This window comes from Ceratotherium simum, chromosome 1 (assembly GCF_057802395.1).
Source record: "Ceratotherium simum simum isolate JZ-2026a chromosome 1, ASM5780239v1, whole genome shotgun sequence".
NCBI lineage: Eukaryota > Metazoa > Chordata > Mammalia > Perissodactyla > Rhinocerotidae > Ceratotherium > Ceratotherium simum.
Window position 1 is genome coordinate 87218771 of NC_141900.1, and position 19455 is coordinate 87238225.

General features: G+C 41.5%; 1 protein-coding gene and 1 long non-coding RNA gene across 4 annotated transcripts in view; one reads left to right on the plus strand and one right to left on the minus strand.

Moving 5' to 3' along the window:
• Positions 1-19455, plus strand: part of MKLN1 (muskelin 1) — a 311196-nt gene that overhangs the window by 111728 nt on the left and 180013 nt on the right. The window lies entirely within an intron of this gene.
• Positions 3627-19455, minus strand: part of LOC147918275 (uncharacterized) — a 31694-nt gene continuing 15865 nt past the window's right edge. Inside the window, exons 1-3 of one of the 2 annotated variants that reach the window (XR_015552212.1) lie at positions 9531-9775; positions 5366-6617; positions 3627-3819 (exon numbers count right to left, since the gene is read on the minus strand). This is a non-coding gene — a long non-coding RNA (uncharacterized LOC147918275). Of the gene's footprint in view, positions 3820-5365; positions 6618-9530; positions 9776-19455 lie in introns of those variants that run through there. The other variant, XR_015552213.1, reaches the window with a different exon arrangement.

The window sequence follows — 19455 nt, forward strand, 5'->3', positions numbered from 1 at the left end:
CAGGCTACTATTCCCATTGAGTTTTAGCTTCCTCTAACGTTTGTTCTTCCTATATAAGGGAGATGATGACATGGACTGTGCAAGGAAGTGATGGTGAGGTCCTGATGTGAACTCTGTTCTGTTTTTCTAGTTGTGGTAGTAAGTTTTTACTGCCCCATCCACACTTTCCTCTTATAATCCAAGCCATGAATTTATTATATGGCTCATGGGATTAAGGGTGTAGTCTTCATTTATTTCTTTACCCATTCATTCATTCTGAAATATTTATTGAGTACCTATGATGTGTCAGACAGTGTGCTAGATGATGGAGTCAGAGCAAAGAACAATACTTATAAGGTCCCTACCCTTATGGAGCTTATGGGAGAAACAGATTCTAAATAAATAACAATGCAAAATATTAATTATAATTGTAACATTTATATGGGAAGCTTATTTCCTTTTTTTTTTTTTTTTTTTTGGTGAGGATATCAGCCCCGTGCTAACATCTGCCAATCCTCCTTTTTTTTTTGCCGAGGAATACTGGCCCTGGGCTAACATCCGTGCCCATCTTCCTCCACTTTATATGGGACGCCGCCACAGCATGGCTTGCCAAGCAGTGTGCCAGTGCGTGCCCGGGATCTGAACCGGCGAACCCTGGGCTGCCGCAGCAGAGCGCGCGCACTTTTAACCACCTGCGCCACTGGGCTGGCCCCTGGGAAGCTTATTTTCTTTTTAGCATTCTGGATAATCTTTAATCACCAATAGTTTTTGTTTTGTTTTTTTTAACTGAGGTCTTTGTTCCTCTGTAAAAACCAGCTTCTTTTACTTAGGGTAATCATTCAGTAACTCTTTCATTCATTGATAATATTCATTAAATATCATTGTAAAACTACTATTTACCAGGCACTATGCTAAGCTTTCCAAACACAAAAATGAAAAGACAAGATTCCTGCCCTCGAGGGTCATAGTCCCGTTGAGTAGACTGGCATGTAACCCATACAGTACATTGTGATAATTGTCATAATGGAGAAATGTGAAAAGTGCAGTGAGGCATAGGAAAGGAGGACCTAAATCTGCTGATGTGGGTCAGCGAAGACGTCACAAAGGAAGTAGCATTTGGACTGAGGTTTGAAAGGTGAATAAGCCTTTGCTAGGTTGACAAGTCAAAAGAAGGGCATGAGACCAGTTGACAATCAAAGACTTGTGCTCTCCTTCTACAGTATGAAATTTTTCTGGGAAGAGGCCCAACCAATGTCTAATCCCTTATACTTCTAGGTGGGGCCAGGTGACCAGTTTTCATTAATGAGAGGTGAGCAGAAATGATGTGCATCGTATCTGGGCTTAGGTTAAGAAGTAGGTGTGCCTTTTCTTCCTTTTCTTTTCCAGCTGTTAGCTCTGGAAGTAAAGGACTCTGAAGCTTAGAGGATGGCAGAGCTGCAAAATAGAAGGACCTGGGTAGAAGGCTGCTTGCCATACTGAACTGTTACATGACTAAGGAATAATCTATTGCACTAATCTACTGATATTTTTACAGCTTGTTTGTTACAGCAGCGAGCTCTACCCTAATTAATACAAGGCAGTCCAAGTGAAGTGAACAGTCTGTACAAAGGCTTACTGGTGTGAATGTCTAACACAGAGTACATGCTCAATAAATATTTGATATTGCAGTAAGAGTATTATGGGCGAGTACAAACAGTCCAGTATGGCCAGAGTATAAAATACGTGATTGGTGACAGTAAAGAGAGTGTGGCTGAATAGATAGCCATGGGCTGATCACAAAGAACCTTGAATGCCATGCTGAAGAATTTAGGTTTAATCTTGTAGAGGAAGGGAAACCATTGAAGAATACTGAAAAGGTGCGAGGCATGATCACTGGAATAACAGGATCTCTGAGAAACACAACACCCAAGAATCTGCTTTAATTTTCTTTAAATGTAAGATGCTAATCTAAAGATAAAAGATAGGATTTCAGAACCAGGAGACACCATTGTCTAGTCAAACCTCATTTAACAAATGAGGAAAGGGAGGCCCAGAGAAGTTAAGTATGTTTGCCAAGGTCACCCAGCTAAAACTTGGCAGAGCTGGGGACTAGAAGGCTAGTCTCTTGTTGCCAGCCCTACAGCATTGCTCCTTCTACTGTACCACAGTGCTTCAAAGCAGTTGAGACCAGCTGGTGTGCCTGTGTTTTCCGTTCCCTAATGAAGACATTGGGGATTTGGAGGCAGGGTATTTTCCATGGAAGGCTGTCTTCTCTGTAATTCCTCATCTGGCTTGAACCACTATTTTGGAAAAGGTCCATTTTTCAGCATCAAATTTCCCTGGAGGCCGACTGGGAATGTGCTCAGTGGCCTGTGGGGTGCCCTTGCACTTTCTGAGCTTTTGCTGGGAAGATGAGAAGAAAGTAGCAGTGGCTTGAGCTCCTGGAAATGCTGCCTGGTCCCCTGGCATCAGGGGAGTTGTTGGCCCTCTCAGTGACTGTGCTTCACCCGCCAGCTGACTGTCCTTCAGGGGTCAGATCAGAACATCTTTTTCAGTTTGTCTGTCTAAAGGGTCAGTCCCTATTGCTGGCATTCTAATATCATATTCTGTTCATCAATTCACTTCTTCTGGTTTTCATATACTGTTGAGCTGACTCATTATTCATTACAATTATTTTTACTCCATGTGCTACCCAAGGCAATATGACATACATTTGCTTTTTTTTTTTTTTTTTTAAAGATTTTATTTATTCATTTTTTTCCCCCCAAAGCCCCAGTAGATAGTTGTATGTCATAGGTTCACATCCTTCTAGTTGCTGTACGTGGGACTCGGCCTCGCGTTGGACGGAGAAGTGGTGCCTCGGGGCGCTCCCGGGATCCGAACCCGGGCCGCCAGCATCAGAGCGCGCGCACTTAACCGCTAAGCCACGGAGCCGGCCCCATACATTTGCTTTTTAATGGCAAGTGGGGACAAAGAGACAACTGTGCTGAGGCCAGTCTCAGGGAAGCATGACATGTGGTCTAACTTAAGGAGCAGTGGGTATTATTGAGTTATTTTACAACCGAGGAAGCCAGAGCACAAGTTGCGGGGGCAGGGGAGATCATTTGTCTAAAAGTCTCTAAGAAATCTGGGGAAAAATAAATTTCTTGATGTTTTTGGTCTGGAGTTTATAATCACCTGGTTCCTTGTCTTTTGGTTGTATCACCTTTGCCTCCCTTGTATGTTGCTTAATTGATAGCTCAGCTGGTTAGGATGAAGTATGAACAAAGATGAGATTGCTGCCACCATCCCTGAGGAGCGTCTTTGTGGCACCCAAAGACAATGTCTTATGCAGCGGAAAGTGCTTGGACTTTGAAGTCAGAGAGACATCTGCCACTCACTTGCTGTGAAACCTTGGGCAAGTTTCTTAACCTCTCTGAGCCCTATGAAATGGGAAAATAATGTAAACTACCGTGGGTGGTTGTGGGGGTAAATAAACTAACATATATATGTAAAGCTCCTCTCTTCACGCTGGGCATATAGTGGGCTCTTAGCATGTGTTATTTCCTTTTCAGGTCTCTAAGAAGTTGCTACTAATAGCATTTTTTTCTCCAATCCCCATTCTGGGTTCTGGGCAAGATGCGAAATGAGAGGAAAGAGTGAGCAGATGGAGACCTCGATTGCTGATAAAGGCTGTTTATTGTGAGAGATAATAGGATACTAAATACTAAATGAGTTTTAGCATTAGGTAGACTTCTTCACCCAGTCACAGGTAACATTTGACCAGGACAGGCCTTCTCATGCTGGAGGTGGGGTAGGAAGGGGACTCTGCCCCCCGAGGAGCAGAGCAAGTTGACATCCTCACCGTGGGCAGGCAGACACCTAACAGGAAGAAAGGAGGGACTAAGTTGAGCATGCCCTGTATACTTCACAATTCACCAATCAGATGAAGTCCCTCTTTTAAGGAGGAGGAACAAGAGAAGGAGTAGACAGAGACCAGGAATGTCAAACCTCCACAGGGAAGGAAACCTCGGAAGCATTTCCCCAATATTTCTCTTCTCTTGTCCCCCTCCTCTCATCTTGTGCCTGTTACTTTTCAGCCACTCTGCGCATGAACGACACAGGCGTCGGTGTGTCACTGTGGGTAGCTTCAGAGTACAAAAGGTTGGGAGAAAGGTGTGAGAGAGGGAAGGAGAGGTTGAGTTGAGTCATTGGTGGAGAAAGAGGGATGGGCACCTGAATCCAGAAAGAAAAGCCTAAGTTCAGAGTCAGGGGTTAGAGGTCTGAAGGGAGGATCAGTGTTCAGAGACCTGTTCTAGACAGGAGAGCACTGCAGGAGCATAACTGGAATTTCTGGGTATGGGGAAACATCCTATGGCCAAATCCCAAGAGGACAGGTGGGCATCATGGTTCCAACAGCACTTGGATCTGATCTATGAGTCCCTGAACTGTGTCTCCTGGAGATGACTCTCAATCCTAGCATTGGGCTATATACCTTCTGCCCCATTTTTTAATCTTTAAAATATAAACATATTTCTTGGTTATAAAACTAATACATGCTCACTATGGAAAATTCAGAAATACAGAGAAGTAAAAAGAAAAAACAAAAATTAACCATAATCTCATCACAAAGAAAAACTTTGTGTTTCTATTCATTCTTTCTTCTATGCATATCATTACACAGATAAGGTGATTCTATCTATACATATTAAATGTGCATTCTTGAGTTTTTTACTTAGTATTATAATAGAATCATTTCCTCATGTTATTAAAAGTTCTCAGTAATTAAACATCATTTTAAATGACATTTCCCTAGGTTTTAAGTACATCTGGATCGATCTCTACCAATTTTTAAAAACCCCGAGGCTCTGGAGAGATCTTCTAAGTATTTTACCTTCTTTTAGGTTGATGAACAGGGCATTCTTAAAGGCCAGGGCTCTAGAGGGCCTGTGCATGGTAACTACTGCACAGTACTTGATCTTCTGGGGAGTTCTCACATTTATAACAATTGATGACATGAGTGATAAGAAGATGCCACTCAGCAAAATGCAATAATTCAAAACATAGGCCTTTCTTATACACCACGTTATTGTTGCATACTCAAGAGAACCACTGTATTAGTTTGCTATGGCTGCCATAACAAAATACCACCGATTGGGTGACTTAAACAACATAAATTTATTTTCTCAGAGTGCTGGAGGCTAGAAGTCCAAGATCAAGGTGTCAGCAAGCTCGAGGCCTCTCTCCTTGCTTGCACATGGCCACCTCCTTGCTATGTCCCTCACATGGTCTGTTCTCTGTGCATAGGCAGCTCTCGTGTCTCTCTGTGCATGCAAATTTCCCCTTTTTATAAGGTCACCAGCCATATTGGATTAGGGCCCATCACAAAGACCTCATTTTAATTTAATTACCTATTTAAAGACCTTACCTACAATGTGTAGTCTTTTGTGAATTACTTCTTTCACTTTGCATAATGTTTTCAAGGTTCATCCATGTTGTAGCATGTATCAGTACTTCATTCTTTTTTATAGCTGAAAATATTCCATTGTACCCATATATCACATCAATTCATCAGTTTATGGACATAGGTTGTCTGCACTTTTTAGCCATTATAAATAATGCTGCTATGAATATTCAGGTACAAGTTTTTGCTTGCAGATAACGTTTTCATTTCTCTTGAGTATAAGCCTAGGAGTGGAATTCCTAAGTAATTTGGTAACTCCATGCTTAGCATTTTGAGGAAGTGCCAAACTGTTTTCCAAAGTGGCTACATCATTTTACATGCCCACTAGCAATATATGAGGGTTCCAATTTCTCTATATTCTCACCAACACTTGTTATTGTCTGTTTTTATTATAGCCATCCTTGTGGGTATGAAGAGGTATCTCATTGTAGTTTTCACTTGCATGTCTCTAACGACTAATGATGTTGAGTATCTGTTCTTGTGCATATAGGCAATTTGTATACATTCTTTGGAGGAATGTTTATTCAGATTTCTTGCCCATGTTTTAACTGGGTTGTTTGTCTTTTTATTATTGAGTTGTAGTAGGTTTTTATATATCCTGTATATAAGTTCTTTGTCAAATATATGATTTGCAAAGGTTTTTCTCCCATTCTGTGGGTTGTTTTTTAACTTTCTTGATGGTGTCCTATAAAGCATAAAAGTTTTAAACTTTTAAGTCCAATTTATCTAATTTTTCTTTTGTCATTCTGCTTTTGGTGACACATCTAAGAAACCATTGCCAAATCCAAAGTCCTAAAGATTTATTCCTTTGTTTTCTTCTAGGAGTTTTATAGTTTTACATTTAGGTCTATGATCCATTTTGAGTTAATTTATTTGTATGGTGTCAGGTATAGGTCTATCATCATTCTTTTGCTGGAATATCCAGTTGTCTTAGCACTATTTATTGAAAAAACTATTCTTTCCCTATTGAATTATCTTAGCACCCTTGTCAAAAAATCAATTGACCATAAATATGAGGGTTTATTTCTGGACACTCAATTCTATTCCATTGATCTATACATGTATCCTCATGCCCTAGGTCTTGATTTTCATAGTTTTGTTCTAAGTTTTGAAATTGGGAAATGTTCATCTTCCAACTTTGTTCTTCCTCTTCAAGAATGTTTTGGCTATTCTGGGTTGCATTTTAAGATGAATTTCGGGATTAGCTTGTCAAATTCTGCAAAAAAAAAAAAAAAAGCTGGGATCTAGATAGGAATTGCATTGAATTTCATATTCAGATTGTTGATTGCTAGTGTATAGAAATACAATTGATTTTTATATATTGATCTTGTACCTTGTATTTTGCCACATTTCTGAACTCATTTTATCTTATATTCTTTATCATGATGCTCTACTGCTCACTCTGTGCAAGGCATTGTGTTAGATACTATAGAATATATGAAGATGAACAAGATATGGTCCCTGTCCTGAAGAAACTTATAGTCTAATTCAAGAAGTGACATAAATCTATTGAGTAAATAATAGCCCATTACAGCAATGTACAGGGAAGTACAGAATTGCCAAATGAACATTACGGATAATTAGAGCAATGGCAAAGTTCAGGGGATGGAGAGACAATTCAAGGTTGGAGACATCTGGAAAAAATAGAGCAGAAAGGATCTGAAGGCTCACTCTGTCCCTCTCTTCCTTCTTCCTCCCTTTCCCCCTTTAATTTTCTTGCTTCTTTTTCTCTCATCTCTCTCCCTACCCAATTTCTTTAAAAACATTAGTGGAACATGGTTAGTTATGATCATTTCTCAAATATGGCTGATAATCAGCATCTCTTGACAAGCCTATTAAAAATATAGATTCCAGGGTCTCACCTCAGAACTATTGTGTCATATTCTCAGAGGCTGGGGCACAGATAACTGCATTAAAAATTTTATCAGGTGATTCTGATTTTCAGCCAGGTTTGGGAATCTCTAGGTATGATTATAATAATGGTATCCACATGTGGGTCAATTCCCTATCTTCATTTCATGGCACCTCTGACTCTATCAAGGAAGCTCACAAATCTAGGAGGTCACAAGCACACCTGAGTAAGAGAGTGTGCATGAGTCTGTGCAACAACTCCCTCATTAATGAAAAACATCTCAAAGTGCATACATTACTAAGACGGCTCAGTAGTGTCATCTGTGTTTATGGGGATGGCTCATCCCCATAAACAAACTTATTTTCAGTATTTGAGAATCCTAAAAATCTCAAAAGATCCTTCTGCTATGGATGACCCTCAGAGTCATCGGTGGGACATATATCCACTATCCAGATCTAGTAAATTATAACAGCTTGCCATATTTGCTTAAGATTAAAAAAAAAATGAAACATTTTAGTTACAAAACAAGGCCCTTCCATTCCATCTCTCCCCAAAGGTAACCAATCTCTTGAAGATGGTAGGAATCTTTCCCACATATGTTTTTACAATTTTACTACACAATATATATGTTTTGGGTGTTTAAACATATATATATATAAATAGTGTACATATTTTTCTGAAACATTTTTTTAAACATCATATTCTTGAGATTTATCCATCAGATACTTATAGAGCTAGTCCATTCTTTATAATATAATAATATTATACTATGTAGTACTGCAATATAATTGCATTGTACAAATATTCTAGAATGTATTCTGTGGATGGACATTTGTTATGTCTAGTTTTTTGCTGTTTCAATTCATGATGTAATTAATGTCCTGGTATAGGCCTCCTTGGGCTCATGTGTGAGAGTTCTTCTAGGGAATATATCTAGCATGGAAATTGCTAGGGAACAGAACATGCACATTCTCAACTCTACTAGATTGCTCTCTAGATTATTTTCTGAAGTAGCTGAACTAATTTTTACTGTCATCAATGATACATGAGAATTTCTCTTGTCACACATTCTAACCAACACTGTCAAGTTTTTAAAAATACACATATCTGGGCCCTATTTTCAGATTCCGGTAGGGTGGCTCTGGAGTGTGGTTTGAAACAGACCACAGGTGATACTGAAACACAAATAGAGTTGAGAGCCTCTGCTCTGTGTATGTATGTATACACAATCTAATATATTGATGTGAATTGGCACAGTGAGAGTGCTCTAGCGCTTGAGGAAAGGGTAGAGAAGTACCACTGTCCAATGTACCTTGCAGATGCATTTTGAATCAAACAGGGGTATGTGATTTACCAATCCAGTGTGGTACTTAATCTAAAGTCCCACCTTTGTCAGCTAGGCTGATGGGTGGGTGGGTGGGGTTGCTTTCTGTAAACTGTCTTGCTTTTTACTAGATGTATGGCTGGGTGTCAGTTGTCAGGGCTTGCGTATGTGGCATTGCTTAGGGCAGAGTGCGTGTCAGCAATGTCTGCCAGCCTGCTGGGTGGTGTCACTGCGTGGAGCATTTGTGGCTTTTTCAAAGCCCTGAGGAATCTGAGAAGCAAGTGAGGGAATGATGCATGAAAACAAAAGGCAGTGGAAAGAGTGACCAGCCACCAGGCTCCAGCAGGCTAGAACGCTCTGTCCTTGTTATTACTGCTTCATGAAAATGCCGTCGGCTTCCTGGCAAGGTCTGGAAGGTAGAGGCTTCTTGAGAAAACAAGAACAAGTACTTTGAGGCTGGAATCGGGTTTCCCAGCTTCCCCATTTTCCAGTGGAACCTACAGGGTGAGGATGGGGAACCCTCTGCCCCTTGGTGGGTTTAGGCCGGTCTTTCCCTCTCTCCTGGCTGCTTTCCCAAGAATTTTCTCCTCCCACTCATAAGCAGCACAGCTCTGGTCTCAGAGGCCTAGAAGGGCTGGCCGGAGAGAGAGGTTGGGCGGTGCCCCAGACAGAACTGTTCCCCAAGGAGTGATCTGAAGGTCAGCCTAGGAGAAGAAAAAGGGCTTCAGTCATAATTCCCATTCAAGGGGGCTTTGCCACAAAGAAGTGCCTCCTGGTTTGGGGCAGTGAGACCAGAGGGTGCTCTCATTCCTCATCTGCTTTCCTGAGTTATTCATGCCCTAGTACTACACACTCCCACAGGATAGCCTACCTCCATTTTCAGAAAGGAGGTAGAAGCTCAGGAAAGGTAAGAGTGTTCACTAACTCATTATTGGATGGGTATTTGTACTCACCGTTACTGGGCTCGTCAGAAGTCAATCTGCTTTTCCTCCTGATAATTTCCCTTCTTTGACATATAAAATGTCTAGATGCAAAGTAGGGAAGCAGTCAGCATTTTCTTCCTCTCTTAAAAAGTAGCTATGGGGATAATGAATAAAAATAGGTCTTTGTGGATACAATAGGGCTGAGCTGAGGGTGTGGTTTGCTTGGCAACAGCTCAGGCAAAGTTATTTCTCTTGGTCCCCAATGCTCTTACTTCCCCTTTGCCTGATGAAGTCCTAAAAAACCAGCTTGAATGTGTCTTTTTTTGGTGAAACTCCCATCAATAGAGTTAATCATTCCCTTCTTTCTGGTCCCATAGCATTTGGTTCTTATAAAAAGCATTCATCATATTGTGTGATAATTACTTACTTGGGATCATGCCTTATTCTGTGCGTGCGTGCGTGTGTGTGTGTGTTTTCCCAGCATTTATGGACTGTACTGTAACATAATAGTCCTCTGATAAATATTTATTGTATGAATCAAAGTTCCTGAGAAAATGCCAATACTCAGCTCTTAGATTTTCTTAATCATCCCCTGCCTTTTCCTTCTTGGGGTGAACTGCAAGTAGTTTCTGCTCCACATGGAATGGAGGACACGCTAAAACCAAATGTAATTTTCTTCTGAGGAATTGCTCCAGCAGGAATGGGTGTTTCAGATATATCATTCTGTTACAGGTACAGAAATTGTTTCCGAGAAACACTGCCATTATTATCTCTGAAAGGCAAGTCAGTAGAAATTGTTATTTTCCATTTACAGATGGACAAATGGAAGCTTTCCTTCTCATTTACCAATTACAGAATGTCCAGCCTGTTCAAAGGACTGTGCTAGGATTTGCATGGGCTACAAAGATGTACAAGATGAGGTTCTTGTTCTGAAGAAGAATGTTATAATCTATAATAATCTGGTTAGGATGAAAAGATATTTGTATGCCGAAGTAACTATAATTTGGGAGCATATAATTTGAATCATGAGTGGTCCAAAAAGAAGTACCAAAAGGAATATAGAAAGTAGGCAAAAGAATTTCTGGCCAAAGTGATGAGGGATATCATTGTGGTCAACATGGTATTTGAGATGATAGATTTTGTGCCGATTATTCTCCATCTGGCCCTTGTGTTAGTTTCCTGTGACTGCTGTAACAAATTACCACAGACTGGGTGGCTTAAAACAGTAATTTTTTTTTTTAATAGTAATTTATTTATTTATTTTTCCCCAAAGCCACAGTAGATAGCTGTATGTCATAGTTTCACATCCTTCTAGTTGCTGCACGTGGGACGCGGCCCCAGCACGGCCGGAGAAGCCGTGCGTCAGTGCGCCCCCGGGATCCGAACCCGAGCCGCCAGCAGCGGAGCGCACGCGCTTAACCGCTAAGCCACGGGGCCAGCCCATGTAATTTATTTTCTCACAGTTCTGGAGGCCAGAAGTCCAAAATCAAGGTTTTGGCATTGCCACGCTCCCTCCAAAGGCACTAGGGGAGAGTCTGATCCTCACCTCTTCCAGCTTCTGATGGCTCCAGGCTTCCCTTGGTTTGTGGCCACTTCACTCCAATTTCTGATTGGGAAGTCACAATGCCTCCTACTCTTCTTTTTCAAAACTCCCCCTGCCTCTCTTTTATTAGGATGCATGTGATTGCATTTAGGGCCCACCCAAATAAACTAGGATAAGCTCCTCTGCTCAGGATCCTGAACTTAGTCACAACTTTTGCCATATAATGTAATATTCTCAGGTTCCAGGTATTAGGGCATGGACATATTTTTTGGAGGGGCCGCTAGTTAGCCCATGACAGCCCTTATCCTTTTCTGTCCTGCTCTGTGCCCCATGAGGCTGTTACCCACAGATGACATCATCTATGCTCCACTGCCCTCTGGGTTTGGCTGATGGGAGGCTCAGCAAGTACCAGAGGGTAGGAGGAAAAAGAGGTTGAAGTATTTCTTCTTCTTTCCTCTCTGCTTTAGCACCATGGTTCTGGCAGCAGCTATGCCCTATCACGGCTCTATGTCTTTCCAGAATCCTGTAACACTATTTCCTTCCCTTGACCCCTCAGCCCTGGGCTTCCACTCTTGCTAGTCCTTGGGTGCCTCAATATTCCTAAGTTCCCACAACCCTGCCTACATCCTTGTAAATAGTGTCTTCATCAAATTATTTTCAAAACCCCAGCTGAGTGTGTCTTCAGTCTCCTGCTGTGATCTTGACTGATATAGACACCAAGAGGCAAAAATTTAATTTCCAGAACAGAGATAGAGTCAGGTTGCCTCAGTCTAAGTTTAAGTAATGACCAGTGGGAACTGGAAGGTGATTCAGCACACAATACAGCCACAGCAGCTGAGTTATCTTGTGGGCTCTTCAGCAGTAAATATCTTTTGCTTTGTACTCTAATTATCTGCTATTATTGTGACTCTCCGCTTCTGCTGCCCTTGCTACTAAGTACTTTCTATTCTTTTCTCTATCTCACAGCTTCTGTTGCTTCAAGGTTTCTGTTGCCACATGACTTTAGCTTTCTTCCTTCCCTCTGTGTATCTTTTAACTTCTCCCCACTGCTAACTGCTGACTCCCTCTATGTGGTATTTTATATTCAGCTCCCCCAAAGGACCTGACTGGTTTGGCTGCTCACCATCAAGTACCCTGTAGGCTGTTAGGTACAGCTTCCTTAACAAGCTGTCACATCAGCACAGGTTTATTGACCTAGGTTAGGCACCTGCTCCTGGACTAAATGTTTTTGTTTGGAATGGCAGAATAAATTGATACATAATTTGGTGTCCTGTCTATTAGAAATCCCTGGGAGGTGGTTATGGGTGTGGCTGGAATTCTGATACTTCCTAGCAGGGTTATCAAAACCCACAAGAACTTCTGTTGTCCAGTTCAATAGCAGACGCCTGGTGGTCTCAGAAAAGCGCAACACATGTTTGGGAAAAGCAAGCAGCCCAGAATAGCTAGTGGTGGAATTCAAATTGAGAAACACTATAGTTGGTATTAAAGCTGGAAATGTAGGTCATGACAGTATGTGAAGATTAGTTTTAGAAGGAACTTGACACATTATCCTATGGGCAGTGAGAAGTTACTAAAGGTTTCTGAACATGAGGGAACAGGTCAAAATCAGTGTTTAGGACTACTTACCTGATGACAATGGTATTCAGATTGAATCAGAAGTTGGAGAATGTGGAAAGAGAAAGACAAATTAGGAAGGTATTAAAATAGTCTAAGAGGGGGCCGGGTCGGTGGCATAGTGGTTAAGTTTGTGTGCTCCGCTTCACCGGCCCGGAGTTTGCCGGTTTGGATCCTGGGCGTGGACCTACTCATCACTCATCAAGCCATGCTGAGGCGGTGTCCCACATAGAAGAGCTACAACCCTACAACTATGACACACAACTATGTACTGGGGCTTTGGGGACGAAAAAAAAAAAAAGAGGAAGATTAGCAACAGATGTTAGCTCAGGGCCAATCTTAAAAAAACAACAACAACAACAAAACGCAGAGCCCTACTCCTCAGAAACTCTGGGAGCAGTCCTGGGCATTTGCATTAAAAAAAAAAGTATAAGAATAATGGATACCAAAACCAAGGCAGGACTGGAAAGGAAGGGAAAAGCTAGTTATGAGATACTCAGGGCATGAGTGGATTTAGAACTGATGCTAATTTTGAGCTACTGGTTCAGAATCTTTTTACCACCAAGGATCTTTTAAATTATTTTTATTTTCTTCCAAACAAACTGCACCTTTTTGGAGGAATACATGAATTCCATCAGGTATACTGACAATATTGACAATACTATTATCAGCTATTATTTTCTTTTGGAATACACTCTTGGAAGCTTGGCTTTGAGCCAAGAGAATTTAGGAAGTGATGGTTCTATTGAGAAAAATTGAGTCTGGATATCTTTGCCTATGTTTTCTAGAAAAATAGAACTCAAACCAAGAATTAATGCTAGGGGCCGGCCCTGTGGCTTAGCGGTTGGATGTGCGCGCTCCGCTGCTGGCGGCCCGGGTTCGGATCCCGGACGCGCGCCGATGCACCGCTTCTCCGGCCATGCTGAGGCCATGTCCCACGTGCAGCGGCTGGAAGGATGCGCAACTATGACATACAACTATCTACTGGGGCTTTGGGGAAAAAAAAAAAGGAGGAGGATTGGCAATAGACGTTGGCTCAGAGCCGGGCTTCCTCAGCAAAAAGAGGAGGATTAGCATGGATGTTAGCTCAGGGCTGATCTTCCTCACAAAAATAAATAAATTAATTAAAAAAAAAAAGAAGAATTAATGCTAATGTTTTATTTAGGAGATGCAATCCCAGGGCAGTAAGAGTGAGAGAAAAAGAGAAAAGAGACAGATGGGAAGCAACACAAGATGATCCTTGAACAGTCTGCAGTGACAGTAGGTATGACTGCATGTCCATGCAGAATATCTCCAGACATGCTATATGGAGAAAACATGCTCAGGTAAGTTCTCGGGAGGGAGAAAGGAAAAAGAATCCATCTTCCTGGTTCCCTCCCATCTCTTATTTCCCACTGATCAAAATTCACCACACCAGGAGTTACTTTCCTCATATTTCTAGATTATGTCATATGTTCCCATTGTTAGTCTCTCAGCCAGCCACAGCGAATGCTTTATGGTATGGCCTTTAATCCTGGTTGCGGAGTAGAGAGAGAGAAGCCAGAAATTCCTGGCCTGTAGCTGGTGAGCCTGGTTGCTCAGTGGCAGTCAAGGGGGAGGGCTAGGCTGGGAAAGTGGCAGATAAGCACAGCTTATCTGGGTAGGTAGTAGGAACATGTGGGCCCAAACAAAGCAAGTCACCTACATTCATGGCTGAGACAGAATAATCAACTGAGGATTTGAGAGATGATGACAAGAGAATCTGATGAGGCACATAAGATGTGTCTGACGTACTGAACAGTAGAAGAAAGGTTCAGGCTGAAACTTGCAGTTATGTCCAACAGGCAGCTGGAAATTCAGAACTGGAACAACCTCCAGAAAGACAGTGTTTTGAGGGTTACAGAAGGAATAACCATAGAGAATTATATTCCTAGGCAGCATAAAATAAATGAGTAGGAACATGGGTTTTGGAGACAGGCAGAGCTGCGCTTAAGTCACAGCTGTATATGATCTTGGGCAATTTACTTAATCTCTTTAAGTCTTAGTTTCTTTACTCATAACATAAGGATGATGATACTATACAGCTCATGCTTGTAAAGCATTTGGCATGATGCTAGGCATACAGTAAATGCTAAATAAATTGTGACAATTATTATGATCATTAACATTGTTCTTAGATGACTGTGTAATCCTCCCAATGCTTTCTCTTCTCCAGACTGACTCTGCCTGTGCTGCTCCTAAATGCTCCTTGAGCAGGGTAGGTGGCTTGAGCCTGAGTCCTTTAGTTACTCTTAAGGGCAGTTGCCTCTGGATCATTCTGCACTTGAGGTCATGGAGCCCCGGTGAAGGTGCGTGGCCCACTACAAGGTGCTGACACATTAAGCCCCAAGAAGGCAGCACCACTGACCCGTCATCTTTGGTATGTAGACAGGACATATCTTAAATAGTCTATTTGCTCCTATAAATTTTTTTCCCCTTCAAAGTAGGAAAACAAAGTTTTTTGCTCAAAACTTTGCCTTTGTGCCCCAAGAAAACACAGCCAAGTACGTAAGTATTGCTAGATCCACACAATAAAGAGGTGCTTGTAAGACTTTAAAAAAAGAAGAGATTATTCTTAGACAAACGGTATTTGATGGGATATCATCTCTAAATCATATGTCAAATTTTTTGTTCCCATAAATTGAAATCATTTTAAATTTACATAAGCATTTTAAATGTCAAGAGTAATACATACCTAAAATATGTAAATGCTTTGGAAATTTCTGGAACAACAAAAACAAACACATATCACTCTTCTCTTCAACACCCGTATCACTCAGAATAAAACCCGAATCCTTACTAATGGCCTTTAATGACCTATGGGATCTAGTCCCCAGTTATGGGACCTTATCTCTTACTACAAGCACGCAGTACAGATACTCTGGGCTTAAAAGCACCAAAAGTCTCTAGAGACAGCCTACCTGAGCTCCAGTCCCAGCTCTATGACTTGATAGTTATGTGATCTGGGGGCAGTTATTTAACCTTCCTGTGCCTCAGTTTCCTCATTTGGAAAAGAGAAAAAGAGTATCCACTTCACATAGTTGTTGGGAGGATTAGTTAATATTTTTTAAGTGCTTAAAATAGTGCTACTAGTAAGGGCTATGTAAGCGCTTGTTAGATAAATAAAATACTTCCCCCCATTCATTGCCACACTGGCCTCCTTGCTGTGCCTCCAGCAGGCCAAGCGCACTCCTACCCAAGGGCCTTTGTGTTTGTTGTTCTCCCAGATGGCCACATGACCAATTGCCTCACCCGCTTCAAGCCTTTGCTCAAACATCACCTTTTAAATGATGACAACTCTATTTAAAACTGTAATGCCTTCCTGTACACCCCTGCTTCACTTATTTTTCTCATAAGCACTTACCTACTTCTTTTTTTTAAAGATTTTATTTATTTATTTTTTTCCCCTTAAAGCCCCAGTAGGTAGTTCTATGTCATAGCTGCACATCCTTCTAGTTGCTGTATGTGGGACGCGGCCTCAGCATGGCTGGAGAAGCGGTGCGTCGGTGCGCACCCGGGATGCGAACCCGGGCCGCCAGCAGCGGAGCGCACGCACTTAACCGCTAGGCCACGGGGCCGGCCCACTTACCTACTTCTAATACCCTATATAATTTGCAAATTTATTTGTTTTTCACTTATTTCCCCCAACTAGAAGGCAAACAAAGGCAGGAATAACTGTTTCATTCTCTGATGTACCCCAACTGCCTAGAACGTTGCATGGGACTTAGTAGGTGCTCAATACTATTTGTGGAATGAATGAATGCACTATATTTAGGTGAACAGAGTTGAGTCTATTTTGAAGACTGATTTGTAAATGAGCTTCCTACTGTGCAGTAAAATGCAAAAAACCTCCCCAAGAGTTGTTCTCTGAAGTTCAATTGATATGATGTCCTTCCCCAAATATTGTTTAAGAAATTGTTTAGCAAACTGTTTTTGCCCTCCACAAAGATATTTAAAAGTAAACTTTAGCTAAAACTTGGGTCAAGCTATCTTTAATTCCTAATGAGCATACTCTGAATTAATGAGATGGGTCAACTCCTGATTAATTGCTAGTGGATTCCATGGCACTGTCATTTATCCAACATGACCTAGAAGTCATGGCCTGTCATCAGGATTTGGAACGAAGAGAACTAATAAACACCTACTCTAGGTTAGGTAAGCTGCTGGGCTCAAACCTGTGAGGCAAATATCATCATCACCATAGTACAGATAAACAACCCAAGGCCCAGAGAGGCCCAAAATCACATACCTAATAGGTGATGGATCCAGGCTTCAAACCATCAGTCTGCAAAATCCAGGCTCTTTCTAGTATCTCGCTTTAAGCCTCAGACTTCTCATAACTTAGGCACAGTTATTTTTATAATTAAAATAACCTACATAAGCAGAATACTCAATAAATTACAGCTTTTTTTATGGCTGTACTTTAAGAATTATGGTGAGATTTTTCCTGTGTGGAACAATCATATAGCCTCCCCATGGAGAAAAATACGAGCCCTGACTTATCTGGACAGCAAAAGTAGGTCCTATGGGACAGATTAGTGGGAGTAGTCACATTTTAAAAAGAAGAATTTTAAATTTAATAGAAGTTTAAATACTTATTCTACTTTTCTTCATTAAGAGTTGACTTTATGGGCTCTCACTAGTCAAATTTGAGACAATTTGATCACCAAAATTTTGTTTGTATAGTTGTATAAAAATGATAGATGTATAAAAACAAAAAGCCACACATTGAAAGTGATTAAAAAGTGGGGGGAGAGAAGAAAGGAGATGGGGGAGAAATATGAAAACAAAACCTTCGTCCTTACAGAAGAGTGCCAGCTAATAAATGTTGAAGAAATGATGAGGCTTAAGGAAAACACTGTTGGGCAATTCCCAATATAATAACTGATTCAATCAAGGACCATAAGTGGATGATAAAATCTTTGGGTGAAGGGTTGATGAGTGTTATGTGTTGAGTTATGTTTTCCAAGAAAGATATGTTGAAGTCCTAACCCCCAGGACCCCAGAATGTGACCTTATTTGGAAATATGGTCATTGCATATGTAATTAGTTAAGATGAGGTCATACTGGAGTAGGATGGGACCGTAATCCAATATGACTGGTGTCCTTATAAGAAGATAGTCATCCAAAGGCACAGGGAGAATGCCATGTGAAGATGGAAGCCGAACTGAAGTGCAGCAGCTGTTAGCCAAGGAATGCCTGGGGCTACCAGAAACTGGAAGAGGCAAGGAAGGATTCTCCCCTAAGGTTTCAGAGGAAGCCCTGCCAATGCATTGTTTTCATACTTCTAGCCTCCAGAACCGTGAGATAATAAATTTGTTGTTTTAAGCCACCCAATTTATGGGTACTTTGTTACAGCAGCCCTAGGAAACTAATACAATGGCCAACAGGATAGACACAGTGCATCAAAGTATCATTCCGCAGACATGAAAGATAGAGCTCTCCAAAGGAGAGCTCTGTCAGTTACCACTTAAATATCAAACTTAACATCACTAATAGTGGGATAAGCTGACATTATATACCTCCTGATATGATGCAATAAGAGGTATACAATATCACTTTAATAGACTGCAATAAGCCCAGATTCTTTTTCTCCTTTAACCACACCTCTTGCAAAGTGACTTTGTAGCAACTCCCATCAAAAGGTAGAGTTTATTTCTCTACCACTCAATCTAGGCTGGCTTTGTTACCTTCTTTGGCCAACGTAGTGCAATTGAAGTGACAGAGTGCCAGTTCTAAGCCTAGTCTTCAACAGATTTTGCATGCTTCCACTCTCTTTCAGACCCCTGTCTCTTACATGAGAATAGGCCAGGGCTAGCCTGCTAAGTGTGATAGATGAATGGAGCTGAACCCAGTCACCCTAGCTGAGGTCAACCTAGACCAGCCAGCCCCTAGTTAATCTGCCAAATGATTGCAGATCCATGAATGAGTCTAGCCAAAATCAGCTGAACCCAGGCCAGATCAGCACAACTACCTAGGCAATGGTTGTTAATATTTTGCCACTGAGTTTTGGGGTGGGTTGTTATGCAGTAATGCTAACTGTTACAATAATCTATGTAACATTCTTGCCAAATATGTTTAAGTGGAAACTAATCATGAAGAAACAATCAGAAAAATCTAGAGTGTGGGATATTCTACATTACAACTGGCCTGGACACTGCGAGTCAGTGTCGTGAAAAATAACAACAAGTGAGGAGACTATTCTGGATGGACCAGAACAAGGTTTTTCAATCTCAGCACTAACCGACGTTTTAGACCAGATAATTCTTTGTTGTCTGGGGAGTTGGTCTGTGTATTGTAAGAGATTTAGCAGCATCCTTGGTCTCTATCCAACTAGAAGCCAGGAGCTCCCCTAGTCATGACAATCAAAAGTATCTCCAGGCATTGCTAAATGTTCACCTTGAGGCACTAGACTAGAGAGACAGAATCAAATGCTATGTATGGAGCTTGTTAAGATCTTGAATCAAACAAAAAAAGATGGTTATAAAAGACACTGGAAGGGGCCAGCCCCGTGGCTTAGTGGTTAAGTGTGCGCACTCTGCTACTGGCGGTCCAGGTTCGGATCCCGGGCGTGCACCAACGCACCGCTTGTCTGGCCATGCTGAGGTGGTGTCCCACATACAGCAACTAGAAGGATGTGCAACTATGACATACAACTAACTACTGGGACTTTGGGGAGAAAAAGGGGGAAAAAGGAGGAGGATTGACAATAGATGTTAGCTCAGGGCTGGTCTTCCTCAGCAAAAAGAGGAGGATTGGCATGGATGTTAGCTCAGGGCT